Below are 17,057 nucleotides of genomic sequence, written 5' to 3' on the forward strand. Positions count from 1 at the left end.
TATGACATAGATCTCTTAGCAGGATGCTCGTAAACACTATCAGAAGGGCAATACACATACATTTCTGTTAGTACTTCTTATAAGATAAGAGTCGAAATCGTAAATGGGTGGTAAATCTGTAATAAAGAACCTGGGTACAAAATATCTAAGAAAATGTTTCCGAAACAACTACACCCATTCTGGCGTAATGCATAAAACCACTTTGTTTCGTTGGCCCTTGGACTGTTGTATACTGGCTGCTCTTAGAAAAATATTTCGAGTGTTGGATGCGGTACATCTCCTAGAGGCTGCATCGGACGGCTGACCTTTCCCAGCACGAAATTGGTCTCCAAACCAGACTACTTCATGTGTCCCTGAGTTTAGTAGATAATTAATTAATGGCTATTCTAAACTTCGGTCCCTACCTTTCTTTGGTTTTCTTTTTGGTAGCTGTGGGTTCCAATATATTACTTTCGATCTAATTATTTGCTAATTCAGCGCGCTTACAAAGTGCCGTATCTTTATTTTTATTTTATTCTACTTTCATATTGGTTGAAGTCAACACCGCGCCCACGAACAACATCTTCAGATTTGCTGTATGCACTCACATGATGACGACTTCGTACGCAAAGGATTTTATTAGGTACCAAAATGGATGTATGCCGATTGGCTTTGATTGCCCATCGTACGAGCTTTTCCAACGCGGCCAATGGTATGACTGCCGAGTGGACGGATAGAAATGTTCCCCTGCCGGATACGGATCGATAGATTGCTTTCAACGATTTGCCAACGCCTCTTGTCCGACTAGAATGCACCCACTTCAACACTGCATCCAAACCCCACTATTGCTGTAAGTAAACATGTCTAACGTAGTTTGGGACGATTGTTATCTCTAGAAATCGATTTCGAAATGGACTGTTCTCCAAGAAAACCTGTATATACCTGTAGCACCCATAATGTATAACGAGAAAGTATGAAATGAAACATAGGTAGGCACATTTTAAGGTGCCATTTCTGACCCTGCGGGCGTGGATTGTACCTTTATGATATCGACGTAAAGGGCCTGGCTTAAGTTCTATTTAATTTAAGATAGTCTTGCATATAGTAAGGGCACATTCATGTTGAACAGTTTTGTATTAACGATATGTCGGCATTAACACTGAGGGTCTCCTAGCGTATATATCGGTCATTTGATTTAAGCATCAAAATACTCGTTTTGTTGGACGGGTATATGGATGGGTCTGGACTCACCATCCAAATGGGCCACTGAATTCATAGTAATATTTGGAAATAGAAGGACTGCTATCCGTCAACCCATTTCGTACGATATTCACCATTTCGTTGCTGCACTGGTTGCTATACCCCGAAAAATATTCACAAGATGGCGCAATCTTGGTGGCTACCGTGCATTTCTTCAGGTATATTGTTATGGTGACGATAACTAACAAGTATGCTGCCAAGCAAGTTGGCAAAAATTATCACTAAATAATAGTAATAATCAGGGAAATAAATAAGAGACAATGAGTAATTATTTAGATCATTGGTTGCCATTATAGATTGCCATTGCTGTTTCATAGATATATTGGGAGAACTCCACCTAAGCGTAGCAAGATCCGCTCCGATTAGACCCCCTAACGAGGGCAAGTTCCTAGAGCTGTACCTGAAAAATAGGTGGTTCCAATGACCTACTGCCAAAAGGTTCATAGCTAAAAGTGTTGAGTGTGTCGTAAGTATGAGTGGTAGATATGAGACACTATAGTTCACACTGGTCGAACCTGTCAGTATGAAATGTGTGCTGCATTGAAACAAACGTGCTTATTATATATGTAGTTTTTCTTTCGACGAAGTGTTCCATTACAGCGTACGGGTAAAGACGCGAAGGTTTACACGTGCTAACCTAAATGAGGTTACTCCTGCAGTGTCTGGCACATACTACCCGGGCCTTCATGGAAACAAGGAAACGGCTGAAAGAACCTTCAACCCGCTTTGTACGTACCATAATATATGCGTAAAACGTCTACTATATTATTCGTTATGTAGTTAGTTAAAACAAATCAGAAATTAATACATAATATATATTTAATTTCGTACGACGGCGTGTCAGCTTTGAAGCGACTATGTTAATTTAACGAAGAGTTAACGAGACGGCAATTTCCTATGTCTTGCCAATTTGTAGTGTTTGCCTGAATAGGAATATTTTTCATCCCGGCTCAGTTAACAACATCTGATCACCACTGAAATTAATCTCAGACACGTTGCGATATCTATGACTAATCGTTTAAACGTACTGTTTATGTCTAACTGTACGCGCAGGCTAAATACATGTAACAACAGTTCATTCCTAGGTAACTACCAGCGAGACCGCTTTGTTTTTAGCCTACAATGAAGCACAAGCCTATACATAATTACTATTTGTCATTATGAACGTTAGTGCATACGCAAGCTTCCACTAGGATTTTTTAAATTGTTCGCGCGCATTTTCGCCATCAGCGATTTGCCTGCCACTTGTCGGTGGTCGTTATTTTCGAGGACGAGAAAGCCATCTATAATGTTATTTTTCCAAACACTCTAAAATCAATTGTATCGCACAGTGTGCTAAACGTTTTCGATTCCTTGGTAATACGACGCATTGTATTCGTCTTGCGTACGAAGTTTTCCTACATCATGCCGATTGCATCGGTTTGTGTGTTTAGGTTCAATTCCGAATTTTTCAAAAGACACTTCAGTTTAAAGAAAACTGTATACATATGCCGGAGCATTACCGTTTACTTATGATTTAGTTTACTACGAATCACGTCACTACGTGGACAAAATACTGATTAGTGCACCCATCGACATCTCACAAAATGTAGCCCGGTAGCTTTTTTTTTTTAAATGTTTAGTTGGTGAGACTTGATCAGTGTCGGAATTATTACATATTAGTGGGTCTAGTAACTTGAGGGTAGCATGGTACAATTGTATCCTAGTTAATACATTACATATAAAAAAATATTTTCGACAAATTTACCTACCGTTAAAGGTGCATTTCAATCGGGACCGTACTCGTAGAACTCTGTATAATAGTTTCCGATCTTCTATTATGAACATTTGCTGTGTAAGTAGAAGAATCTCAACGGCAAAACTGTAAAAAGCAAAGGGCAGCCCTTACTGAAAGGCATGTACTAACTCGCCTCTACAGATTATCTATTACCCTTGGTACGTTGTAAAAAAATGCCCCGAAAGCATATAAATAGTTGCTTTGCACCGCAATGCCGTATTTACTGATACATAATACTCTGTAGTCACTCTCTGCAAGTACACACCATCAGCTCATTTGGAACAGAGCTGAAGATTTGCAATCCTTTAATCCGTTTTGTGAAGGTCGCGTCTTTTTATTTTCAAAACTATTCTATACTTTACAGGTAAACGACATAGGGCTTAAACAGGTAGAAGTTTGACAATCGTTTATAGCTAAACTTTATTTATAGGAAAAAAACGTTCTGTAGGGCATGGATTGACTATTAATTTAGAAACGACAATTTCAAAAGCTTCACGTACGTGATTTCAGCTTCATTTTTAAAGGCGTTTAAGCCCGAACCTAAGGAGCGCTATGCCCATCCTCTCTCTTTGATCGACCTTGCAAAAACAATATTTTCATTACTTAGTTTGCAAAATACAAAATTTTATTTTAAAAAAATAAATAAAAAGTCGTTTATGCGGTAAAGTAAGCGGTTTGAACCTATTTAGTCGTGAAAATGAAATCACAGAGAAGTCACACAGTTTTTTTCACTAAAACGTATTACAAGATGTTTTACCCTTCAGTATCCGTCAGCATTCTCTGTCTTACGTGCAGAAACCAAATCCATTTTTCGTTCCCTATTCTTCATTCATATAGCATGTAAATCTATAATAAGACGATAAACGAGATTACTCTATTTGATACGAGCCAAGTACAATCTGCATTTATTCAGTGCCTAAGAAGAACCACGACTAAGCACACTGCGAAAGTGTTCGAGATTTCGCTTATAAAGCTGTCTTTTACAGTTTATAAAGCAGTCTATTACAGCCTACGATAATTTTATAGTACTAAGTACTAGAACAGTTTTTACTAAGTAGAACGAACAAGTCTGGCTATATTCGTAGCCATGTTCCGAATCGAAAATGGCGACTTTTTATACATTAGACACAAACGTTGACGAAGACATCAGTTAACGTTACCGGTCACTGCAAATCGAGAAGCTGTCTAATGCGCACTCTATTGTGGCGCGAATAGACACCTGTAGTCAAGTAGACTTTATTAAAGCCTGAAATAGTTTGATTCAGCTTAACAGACCTGTAGTGCAGATATCGCGAAATTTAACTGGGACAGAACTTATATACAAAGAGAATTAGGGCCATGAGGCCGTAGTAGATTTAAACGCTTTTGTCTCGGAAAAATTGGACGAATACGAATGACGAGCAAACCCGATTGCTGCACTGTCACGCGGCTGTAGAAGATAGGAACTGCTAACACAGTGAAGCACCTAGAACGATGGAGAGGTGCCCGCAGGTCAAGCCGTCCGCGTGCATACAGTTCATTGTATATTTACATAATATTACTTTTTATACACTTTTATGGAGGGCTTTCGATGCGTATGCATTTATAGATGAGAGACAATACTCGCGTATGTTATTTGTGAGGCGCGAGCGTAACAGCATAAAAATAGCAAAAATAAAGGCGACGAGACTTAGCGGCGGGCGTCCACTTCGACATCTGGAAATCAAACGCTTGTCTACAATTTGTCTGATGTTGAGACTCATAAAATAGCTGTTCAAGAGGACCATTTTTAAATTTCATCCAAATCACGTGTGCATATGTATAGCGTTTGTAGGTGTACGCACAGGTAGAACCTTACCTGGATATATATATTAATTATTGATACACTATGGATCGTTTACTAATTGAGTAGTTTTAGGATACTGGGTGCCGCTATCGACGTGACGTAAGCGGTAACCTCCTATTGCAGCTCATGAGCCTAAGCGTTATTTTAGGTTCTGGCACGAAATCACCGTCTATTCGTATCAGTCCAAATCTATAAGAGTATGAATCTGATTTACACAAACTACCAAGTTGTCTAACGCTAGATACGGTCTCTACGCGCCTTTGATACGTCCAAGTTGTTTTGACAATCAAAATCAAATCTAGCTAATCGACCATGCACGCTATAGCTGAGACCCCTTCTCAGTGTGAACGGCATTCACACATTCCTAAAACTGCCATTATATTATAGATCTTCATTTACGAAATCGAGTTACAATTTATTTATATATATATCCTGTTGTAAGCATGATGTTTTGTGGTAGAAGATTCTATTGGCACGTTGGTCAGCGATAGCCAGTTGGGAGGCGAGTGAGACGCTCATCTCAACATCTCCTGTAATATCGAAGTTGGATAAACTTAGCCAGCGTCTAATTACCCTATTTACAATATGTAGTTTATGCAGATGATATTATTAATACAACACTTAGCGGCACTTAGTATTTATATATTATTCAATATTATATATATAAAGTAGAATTTATTTACATTGAATAACGCATAAACCTAAAATTAAAATCTTGAGCTTCGTTCGAAATTACCGCCAAGCCACGTTACAGCGGCATCAGATGACTGTTCCTCTACCAAACGCAGGTACTGGCGACAGTTGTCTATTTCGACTGGAGAAAGCGAACAGATAGCTTGGCCATTTTGTAGTAGTGCTATGTAAAAGCGAAAACCCGAGCTCGTATTTTGAGAGATTCGATCCTGCAAGCCACTGGCTCTCCGCTTTTCAAATTTTGAGAGAACGCGCCATGGACCTCGAGTAACAGCGGAGGAGATAAATGACGCAATAAGTCGTTCGGTTGAGCGCGGCAGGTTTGTAATATGCTACTCTGCGTATATATACCATCCTCGTAATAACCAGAACTAATGCACTTGTTACACCTAGCGATCAAGTCACAACAGAATCGCTTCGTTCTTTGATTGAATCGTACCTGAAAATCCCAGTACAATGTCGAAAATTCTACCTAAAGGCACGCAAAAGGGGATACCTGATGTCATCAAGAGCTAACTGCGAAAACTTATGCATACATGTGTATGCAGCTGTCACTGTATATCGCAGAAGACGGCTAACTGACCAAATCGTTTGTTACTCGTATTGTACATGTAGGTATTGAAAAGCTGTTGAACCACAAGCTGGAAATAACAAATGTGTTAAGCGAGGTGTGTGCCGATGAGCACAGCATATTTAGCACTGACTGATAGATAACTGGAGAGACTGGAATCAAATATGTGCTAAAAAGTTTAAGTTACGCAAAACAGTTGCGTCGGTCGTTACCAACTTCTTGGTAAACGGAGACCATTGTACTGGGAAATACAGGTATACTACGGTCGGCCTAAACCTCGCAGAAGATATCGCAGCAAGCGCGAATACCTGTGAAATCGTTGATTTCGTACATTCACGCGTATTTCTCGAATTAGCATACTTAAACGCAACCTTGATTTGCATATGACACTGTTGCCCTTTCAAAGATTTCACTTTCTAAAATGGTAAAAACTGGCCACCTTCATGAAACATGCGGACTACGTCGAAAGAAAAGGATCACCTTCGCTGTCAAAGCTTTCATTAGTAATAGTGTTTGGCCTAAATTGTTCAGCGTGATAACTTTAGCATTACTTGAATTTAAACAGGGTTTCGAAAAATCCAGTTTCGTAAGAAAATGTATTGCACAGTTAAGTAAGTTCTAATCGTAACATATAGGAAAATAAGTGAGAAAAAAAAAGCTAGCTAGATGACTAATGAAATATGTGAATACATACGCAAAAAAAGGGGCTCTTCTCTTCTATAGACCATAGAATCGGCAATGATACTTCAGTGCCTCGCATTAGCTCATCAGACAGCAGAGGTAACAATCGTTCTGGTGCTGCTTTGCTTCAGATAAGCCATCGTCCACATGCGCCTCAAAAGTGAAGTACCACTCGATTTAGTAGAGGAACTTCGTAGTGACAGCCTCGTGCGGCTCATCGCCAGACCATAGTTCAAAGCTGAATTGTATATCTACCTGCGAATTGTGGCAATGTTCATTTAGTGGGAGGAGATGACACGAGCGGATAATGGCTTATTTTGGCTGTAATTCTAAAAGCTACCTACTCTGATACGCTGTGCCAATTTTTTTTTATTTCGTTCTAGAGAGAACTGGTTGCCGCCTACTTTTAAGAGTAGTTGATAAACTCATGCCCGTTACGACAAACAACCTGTGAAAGTTGCCTTTAATTCGAGCGTAGCACCTACGTATATAATATATGGACGTACGTCACATGCACACAAACGTAATTCGCACCGCTACCAAGCCAATCTCGATTGTTAGATTCAAAATATAGATACTGCTTGCGATCTTATTTATAAGATAATTTATTTATAAGCAAATGGAAAGTGCTACGAAATGAACAGGTCGTAACAACTATGTGATCGCGGTAATGACTTTACAACTAGGCCTTTCACGTACGTCTTCATCCGTTTTGTCGTGCAGGATCAGTGCTTTGATGCCATGCAAACACTGTGACAATTCGCACCGGTGCTAAGTTAATGAGAAACTAACTCACCGAACTTAACATGTTCTCGCACAATGCGATGTTACTAATGGCTCTAAGCCACTAGAATAAATAAATTTAGGGTGTTTTGCGAAACTCTGAACTTTCCTTATGACCTATTCCTAAGATTGTATTCATACGCAAACAGATATTCTAAAGGCGCCATTTCCGACGGCCACGTTTACTGAGGCCAGATAATACGAAAGGGACAAAAAATCTACTCGTCTCGTATCCAAACAATTCAAATGGTAATAGATACTATCATCTCGAAAAAAGCCGCTAAGCACTGCGTTAAAGATTCATAATTATTAGCAAGAAAAACTTTTTGCTTCCTAAATCTCAGTTTTATCGAGAATAATCGCTTTACTTCAGGCAAATCATCCTCGAATTTTAAAGGACGCACACGAAAACTTGCAATGAGGGCCTTGGATTAAAAAAAAAAAAAGTTGTTTTCAAGCCCAGTACGAATTCGCCCCTCCTTGTGAAGAGATCATATAAAAGTTAATACTCGTTCGAACTGTAAAGGCGACACACTATTTCCTGTGGCTATAAATGGTTTTGTTCTAAAAATAACTGTTTTTTTTCAATTACAAATATTCGCTGGTGACCCGTGCTTGCCATGACGAAGTGACGCACATATGTATGTATGTATGGCGGCAGGTCACAACTACACGGTGACATCCGATGAATATGTTCATCTTGGTAAGGTTTTAGGCATTAGACGAAATGATCAGGTTCAAAAATCCAGATTTGCAGGGAAGAGAAGCCGACAACCATTCTTGGTATTGATAGAGTCCTTGTAAGCTTTGTGGTCATTTTTGATACAAAAAAATGCTGATTTAGGATTCATCGTCATGAATTTGACAAAATGCACTGTGTCCTACAATAGACTAAATGCCTAATCTTCACCAACATAAAAATAGAAATGAGGAAAATCAATCTACCAACTATGCTTTCTTCAATTTATCCAACTTGACTATTTTGCAATGCATTAATTAATAAGGTTTTATATGGCAAATGTATTGGTGCATTTCGACCAAGCCCAATGTACACCGAGGCCTGATATCAAGCCACTCCTCAATATAATATCCTTTTCCAGTATTTTCGTCATTACATGCATGCGCCTTTGTACATATCTGTAGGAAGTGCATCTGTATCAATTACGACGAAAATGGGCGTCTATGATTAGGTGAACATCTAGTTTGGGTGTTACCACATAAAGCGTCATATATATCGAACGCGCGATCGGCCCAAGAAGAGTACGCTTCAGCGCCACGAAGTGCGTCCTCAAAAGTCGATAAGATCGGCCAGTACGAGTTGTACCTGTACATCGCGTCGACTGTTCTAAATCGATCTGCATGTTAGAAGAATGGCCTATGTAAGCGATGACTATGTCCCTTTCGGCTTTCGCTGGGGCCTATTGTCACCAGCTATTTGCTAATGAGACTGGGAAGACTCGAAAAGTTTCTTTGAATATTGATATCGGCTACAGTAAAGCAAGTATCTCAATATAAGTGTTTCTTAACTATACGTACATATTGTATTTGTATAGTTATAACAGATATATTAAGTACCTGCTTGTTATGGAAAGTTTACGCTCATTGACTAACTAAAAATAATTATAATATTCTGTAGTAGTAAACGAGTATGGACGGAGTAACCACATTTTGTAACCTCTGACGATTCGCTGTAGCATCCATGTAAAAGGTTATTATCTTATTGAAAAGTATAGTATATATCTGTACAAAAAAAGACACTTGACAGTTTGTGAGTCCTAATTATAGCTTGTTACCACATTTTACTTAACAGATGTAAAACAGATACTTTTAAACTTCCAACACTACGCAAGGTTGGATAAAAGCGAAAAAGATCTCATATTTATTCACAAAGACAAATAAATGTTTCTGGTCTTCGCGTGTTCCATTGTGCATCGCTTCTTTAGATGGCTGGAACGAAACGAGGCGTGTCTGCGCTTCGACACTTCATGCCCACATCCTAGATCAGATACTTACGCCTCTGCAGGTTCAGTCATATTTCATATATGTGTGGTTTTGATATGAACAGTTGCCTATTAAAGACCTGTCGAATAGAGTCGAATCGCCAAGGTAGTCACACTTCAGTTGGCTTGAAGCTTGTGCGATACTTCATTTAACCTTAAAACGACGAGGTGGGACAGATTAGATTTGCGAGAGACTTTGAAAAAACTTATTGTCTTTGGAAACGGTTTCTATATAAATGACGGTTTTAGTACAGACCATGTAAGCACTGATTGATGTCCATGTCTATGTTAGACCCCCACGAATATACAGAGTCTTTGTCCAATTCCGGTGCGTAACAAAGAAATGCTCTATTTAGTGCAAGTACAGACGTAAAATGCCTAGTTATTTTTCGAGAAAAGGAAGATCAACATAAAATGCTACATACAAAAAGAAGCATAAACGAACTATGTTCGATCAGTAGCTAGACAAGACTTGTGATAAAGCGGTATAGTTTTCACTGAAACGTAAGCCTCTTACTAAGGAAAAAGTATTACTACTAGATATGCAGTTATCTTCTCCAGGATATAGTTAAGCTTGACACTTAGTAGTTTAAGCGCATGTATAATCTTGCTTCGCGGATTCTTTCATAGTCATAATGTCCTATAACAGTCTATGACGCAACCATACAAACTTTAGTTGCAGCTAAATAATACATTATGTTTGTCCATCCACGTCGATACGAAGGCCGTATGCCCTTTCGGATCTCTAGTCTTTTGTTCGGCGATGACTTACTACTGATTTAGAAATGAGAGCGGATGAAGAACGAAGAGTTCTCATATGCGCTTAAATTACCTATCTTCAAACTGTAAATGCAAAATCAAGCGAGGTTACTGTAAAGCATGAAGGTCCTTTAGCATGTAAATACACCGACGCTCTTTTCATATTCCAACCTAGTATTTCGGGTGTCAGCTTCTCGTTTATTTCACTCTATTTTCTAAACTTGTCGACTTCAAATTGGTAAACTTTAAATTGTGTGTATTCTTTTGACCATCGTGGAATGATACAAACACATTAAATAAGGCTACCCACAAATTGCCGAGGCTGATGGTAAACTGTCCAAATTTAAGAAAAAAAAACACGAGTTAAATTTCTTTCATTCAATTAATGCTGGGAATCACCGCCTTTGCGCAACGCCAGGTTTGATACCAAAATAAAGTCGGACGTTCTCAAAGAAATAGTCGAAGAAAAGGGAAACATAGAAACGATGATGTCATCCTTCTTTTTGAAGATTAGCTGAGGCGAACGTTGTGGTTTTAGCCTAATTGAACGAAAGTCTATGCCATCGTGAGTGTATTTGCCTACTAAAGTTAGAGGGGTAAAAAATAACCTAGGTCCGAAAGCGGGCATGGACTCACTTCGTTCCGTAGCGGAAGTGGCCAACCGTCTGAAACAACATTTAATTCAAGCAATATCGGGCTTGAAACTGAAAACGTTTGTACAAGCCAAACATTTGTCCAGTGTGAGTAGAGACAGCGTTGAAGCTATTGGTCGTGTATCTTCGAGCTGCATAACCTTGTTACAGTCGAATCGATCAATCGTGGCTCAGAAACGATATGAAGAGTCGACTGCCGTACGTGGTTATGGGTATAATGCGATAACGAGAGAACTGGCTTGGTCCGGGTGGCTAGTACGCATCTGTTTGAGTGCTCTACTAAGACAATCGTTGGTTTAAATTTTGATGTTGGGCAATAGCTCTTACGGCATATTGTTACAGCGCTATTTCACGAGTCTCTCAGATAAGTTCAAGAAGATACGTATAGTAGACGACCAACTGAAAAAAAACATGGCGTATTGTTCTTTACATCGGGGTCCAGATTTCAGGAAAAGCCAACTTTTCGTGGGTTTGACCAAGCGATTGCAGTTTTTTAAATAGGCGTGACAGTGATCACCGGAGCAATTCAATGCGCAAAATGTAAAAGCTATACACCTGCCACTGGTTAAATAAACATAAAAGAATGGCCAAAAGGCACACGGATATGGGGGTAGGGAAAATAAATATTTGTCCTTAAGTAAAAATAAATGGCAGTAATTAGCATACAGTAAAATGACCAGGAACGGCGCCCTCTGCTGTGTCTACGGACGGTCCATATTACCCTTAGCCGCTACATGAGCCTGGCAAGTACTTACCAATATCGCCCGTCGATGCGCACAACAACTTCAACGAAACTGATTTAATGCAAATAAAAAATGAACGAAAATTTGGCCTACCTCGTAGATAAATCACTTGATTAGACGTAGCAGTCCTGCTAGTACTATGTCAAAATGTATTTCAGCTAATGCAGTACGAATTTAAATGTCTGAATTTTTTAAAAATCATCCCAGCCTTCCAGTAAGATAGTCTTGTATTTTAAATCTGCAGCTAAAATCAATCACTAATATTTTCTATGAATGTACGATGAATTTAAATTTCAGCCGGTAGATTCAGCGGGCATTGATGGAGCATATGAAACCCGATGGAACAAACGGCCTTCAAAAATCGAACTGCCCTCGTAGATAGCATGTTCTCTTTTTTGGCATAGGTGGCAATTTCAAACTTGGTAAAGATACCATTTGGCTTGCAACACTTCAGGAAGAAAATGCCCCTGTAGAATATCCACGTTTCAATCGAAATCGGTTAATGAACGTGCACTCAAAAGTAAAACCGATAGACAACATGCAGGTATTACGTACGACTACAATGCTACACGGCAATACCTCAAGTCAAACAATTGCATTGTAACACTTACATAACTCTTACCCTAACAGTCGATTAAATGCATTCAACTTAGCGTCGTAAAGAACAGTCACACACAAATAATCCTGAAACTAACGATAAAGGACTGTCGAGTTTATAGGAAAATTTCTCTCCAAAGTCGTAGTCGACGTTCCAACGTCCCAACGAACGTTGGGAGTAATAACAACAGCGCTTATAGAAAGGCCAACATAAACATAAATCGCCAGGGCAAGCGGTTTATTATTATTGAAAGTATAGGTGGGTAAATGTTACATGCGCATCACCATCCTATCGACCCCATATAAGCAGACTAACAAATCTACATGATAAGAACTACGAAGGACATTGATATGATCACGGGTGTCGATCTACTTTGTAATCCGTTCGTGGTTTGATTAACGTGAAATTTCTATAAGAGCGGTCCGGCGACAGTTACTCAATTTGCCTTTTGGACCTCCGGAAAAGAAATTTATGTTATATTCTAGGTGAGAAAAAAAGCTCCCGTACTGAGTATAATGTTGATTAGGCTGAGTAACTCTGAAATGTACAACAAAAGACGATGTTTTGCTTCAATAGTTGAAGACGTACTGTTCCAAAGGGATCTTACGGAGAGTACCTTTAAAAGAGACGATTGAGTGCTAAATTTCTGACTGCTAAAGTCCCGCGAGTTCTAGAGTTTAAGAGATAAGACGCTCTCGTTGCATTTAAAATTAATCTGATATGCTGATAACTGATGTATACTTAAATTATACTTGACTATGTCAACGAGTCAATAGAAATAGTTACTAGTGAAAACAAGAAAAATCACCGAATTTCTACTGTTTCTTAACCCAAACTGCTTGTTTATTTTCTAGAATAATTTCCCGAAGTTGAAGCTTCTCAAACTTCTCGCTGTACCAACATCGTGCGATCCAGGATAAACATAGACAACTGCTCTACCGTTAGTAAAAAATTTAAACTTAATTGGATTGTCCTAACTGTTAAAATGTGCCCTGTGCATTTTTTTCGAATTTCAGTGAAGCCTTGAACGTATATTGAACGCCCGCAAGTTTCCGTGAGCTTCGTTTTAACCAAAGCCCATCTTCAACAGCAACAAAACAACGTCGAATGTTACTCCCGATAACCACGTTTTTGCGTTGGATGAAGCCGAAGCGAACGGAGCAATAGATTAAGCGTACTATTTTTGTACAAGCCGTCCCATATCCACGCTCTTGTAATCTTATTTTTTGCATCCAGCTCACCTGGCCTATTTTCGGGCCAGTATTACAATTGGTATTCTTATAGTTGTTATTGTTTTGAGCTAGCGATAGTTTGAAAATGGTGCCCCTGTGGGTCGGGCCTTATGTGACACGGAACGAAACACTGAACAGATCGGTTGATTTTCTTCGGTTTTGCAAGGCCAAAATTGCTGTAGAAAATTTTTTCCTGCTGTAAAAACGTAGGCTTTGGGTCGAATGTAAATCGTTGACGTTTTCCCGTCTTTTCCGCCCACTAAGAGTCATAACGATTGTTAAAGGACGTAATCCGAATTTGCTAATATTGCTGTTTATGAAGCGAAGGGATGACCGTCTAAAGGCGTAAATACTGACTGGTGCAATTAAGACAAGAATAGGACGAAATCAGTACCTCACATCGTGAGGGTCAATCTGTCATGCCTGTAGATAATAGTACATCCTAATTTAAGTTTTTAGTTGAAGGCACCTAAGCATGGCAATAAATGCTAAGTTGTTTCGGACTTCCTCGTGTTTCTTGGTTAAAGGCAAGCGCACGGTTACAAAAGGTTGAAAAAAAAACTATATACACTGTAAATCGGGAAAGGAGTCCTTCATTTTTTCGGACCCACTTCTTAACATGGGACATGGTTCCTACAGTGGCTAATTGTTCAATTTCCAATACGGGCGCCTGTGCGTGAGCTTAATATAGATGATGTCCTAAAAGACTGTCGACGTGCCCACGCCATAATCAACGTACTGGTGAAGCGTCCCGTTTTACATTTTTTTTTTAATGTATATTCAATAAGAACAACGAGTTATGTCCCTTGACTTACATCTTATGTTTATTGGGCATCGACAGTGTGTATGATGATGATATGCTCCTAGTTGGTACAGAATTGTATGCACTTTACAAATGACGTTTGTATGGGATGGATTCAGCTTCTGCTAAAGGATAAAATATGTTTTCTCAGTATTATATGCCTTCCACTCTATCCAGAGAATTGCAAATTGACCGTATTTTTGCAGCTCAGACACGTAGCAACATCGGTAATAAATCGAAGGACACACACACACACACACACGCTCACACGTTGCGGAAGCAGGAAACCCGTTACATAGATACGGTATAAAGCTACAACATAAATGAATTCATCACAACGTTTTTACGTTGTCCCGGTCGAATGATTTCTTCCAAAGGAGATTTAGACTCGAACTACGTAGTATAACTCGCTAGAAGCGGAAGCAACGACTGCAAGCTAACGCGTAGTTTGGATATATTAGTCGAATTCTATGGACGAGATATGGGCCAGGAATCTATGTATTGTGCGGCCTAAAAAAGGTCAGGGTTTAAAACCAAGTATGCGTATCTATGCGTCGACTGTCCTTTATGTTTTCAAGCCCGGCTTCCAAAATGCCAGCCACCGACGATTCTATTGAAAATTACTCTATTGGGACGCGGTATTGGCATGGCAGGAAAGCAGGCAGTAGCCTGGACGATATCAACGAATAGCGATATCCCGCTACATACGCTAGATTAGATAACTATTTGGTACAATTCGATAATGGAATGATGACATCTCAGATGCTCATCACACACTTAAGCTAAGCCATCATTTATTAAACAGAAGGGCCATCCTAGCTCGACATATGTAAACTCTTTTACCACCGTGGTACGCATTTGTTGAGAAGCTGGAGATTCCTAAACTGGCTGTTGACGATTTAGGCACAGTTATTTCTTGATATCAATAGCGATTGATTGCAATATATATATATATATATTCAATATCTTTTTTTTATGTGGCCATTCTGCACCCGATTATGTGATGACAGTGTGACCTTCTCGACTAGTAAAATCCACTTTAAATGCAGCTACAGCTCAATACCATTAGTACTGAAACAACTTGTTATAGACCAGTGACTGAGAATAGATTTTTTTGTTAGGACGAATTTCCTTTGTTTGCGTAACGGGACCACCCCAGCTGTCTCACCCAGGCCATGTTGTCGAAGAAATAGCAAACTAAGAAAATGAATTACGATTTTTCATTTTACATATCCTATTATCTCGATAAGGTCAATAACTTGCAAATGTATTTAACTTCATATCAGTCTTCAAAGACGGTCCCACTGCGCCTTAACAGACCTTCAACGCGCTGTTCGGTCCCTTACTGGACGAACCCATAATCTACAGAGCATAAATCTCCTCGTAAGATGGCCACGGTGGATTACAGCAGTATAGTTTTTTCCTGCTCAAAGTCCACATGCGTATGTTAAAGCGAAGGTGTTTCGTGATCAGGCTTCTGGAAATTGTACTGCAGCATCGTATGTCGCTTTCTAGCAGTAAGGCGTTTAATTATTTGAGATTTTAGATCAGATTTTGCCGACAATGTATCTAAAATAGTTTGAAATCAAATGGTGTTTATCTTGAATATTATCCCACTTTTCCTCGAAGCTTTTCCTTCTAAGGTCGATTCTGATCGGTGCGAGTGTATTTTAGCAGCCATTGCTACATGACAATTTCGCTGAAAACAACAAGGTCCTGTCTTTCAGGTGTTGTCAAACCAAATCTGAAGACAGCAGTTGTATTAAACTAGTGTTAAAATTTGCGAAGGTTCTGTAAGCTGTTTTAAGTATCCCACCGGGCGGCTAGAAGGAGCTAGTTGTTTGAGACAATGCTTGACTAGGGCAGCACCGCAAGACAAAGGTTCGGACTATTTATTAAGTAGTCTTTCCCTACCTGTCGATTGGTGGTATAGTTGGATTAGGTCTTGATTGAAACTATGCACTTTTGTGGGGTTACATACCGTACCAAGTAAGGTCGACACGCGAGATTTCGGACGCAAGGCCTACTTCTTCAAGGCAAACTTATTAAATTAGAAATCGGTGTTACATATGTTATTGAAAAACACTCCCTTGGGGAACTCTACCTAGATCGGCCGGAAACTTGCTCGGCAATCTCTTAGTCTACTGGCTAGATATCTCTGTTTTCCGTTTAGCCTTATCTAAATCATCTCACGTTTTAACGCTGACCCAATACTAAAACGCTATACATTAAAAATCAAGGAAATTTAAATGATTAGGCCAATGACAGCAAAAGTATCGTTCGGTAGTAAGTAAAATATGCAGTTTCGTCCTATATTCTCCTTGGCCAGTGCTGTGTCTGCTGCTTTAACCCTTTGTTTGTCTTGGCCGAATCTCTATCAGAATATGCCTAGTTTTGTGTCGCTTGCCAATTGAACGGATGAGACGAACTATTTAATATCATGCTTATGTTTACAATGAGATAAAAAGTACGAAGGGAAAAGAAAGGCTGGCGCATTCGTCATGTTGACAGTTAGCCAGAACGAGGTTCACCAAATGTACCGTTATCTATGACTGTGGACTAAGAGAAATACAGATCTGCACTTTTTCCTCGAGCGAATTTACTAGCTAAGCTATATAATGTACTTTTAACGTTTTTGCCATCCCAGGAACGTCCTGAACTCGCTCGGAGTTGGATCTAACAAACAAATATTCTACTAGTA

At 39.3% G+C, this 17,057-nt stretch overlaps 2 long non-coding RNA genes across 3 annotated transcripts; one reads left to right on the plus strand and one right to left on the minus strand.

Annotated features, from left to right (window-relative positions):
* The first annotated feature begins 540 nt into the window (after positions 1-540).
* Positions 541-16,953, plus strand: LOC111249230 (uncharacterized). Of its 2 annotated transcripts, XR_015327005.1 has the most exons (3): positions 541-829; positions 1,840-1,967; positions 13,339-16,953. It is a non-coding gene; the product is annotated as an uncharacterized LOC111249230 (long non-coding RNA). The 2 variants fall into 2 exon arrangements; XR_015327006.1 differs by lacking the exons at positions 541-829; positions 1,840-1,967 and adding an exon at positions 5,733-5,854.
* Positions 5,236-5,712, minus strand: LOC147755922 (uncharacterized). The gene is made up of 2 exons (XR_015327008.1): positions 5,578-5,712; positions 5,236-5,371 (listed from the first exon to the last, which is right to left on the minus strand). It is a non-coding gene; the product is annotated as an uncharacterized LOC147755922 (long non-coding RNA).
* Positions 16,954-17,057: the final 104 nt, after the last annotated feature.

Source organism: Varroa destructor, unplaced genomic scaffold (genome assembly GCF_002443255.2).
Source record: "Varroa destructor unplaced genomic scaffold, Vdes_3.0 BEIS01000004.1, whole genome shotgun sequence".
Classification (NCBI taxonomy): Eukaryota; Metazoa; Arthropoda; class Arachnida; order Mesostigmata; family Varroidae; genus Varroa; species Varroa destructor.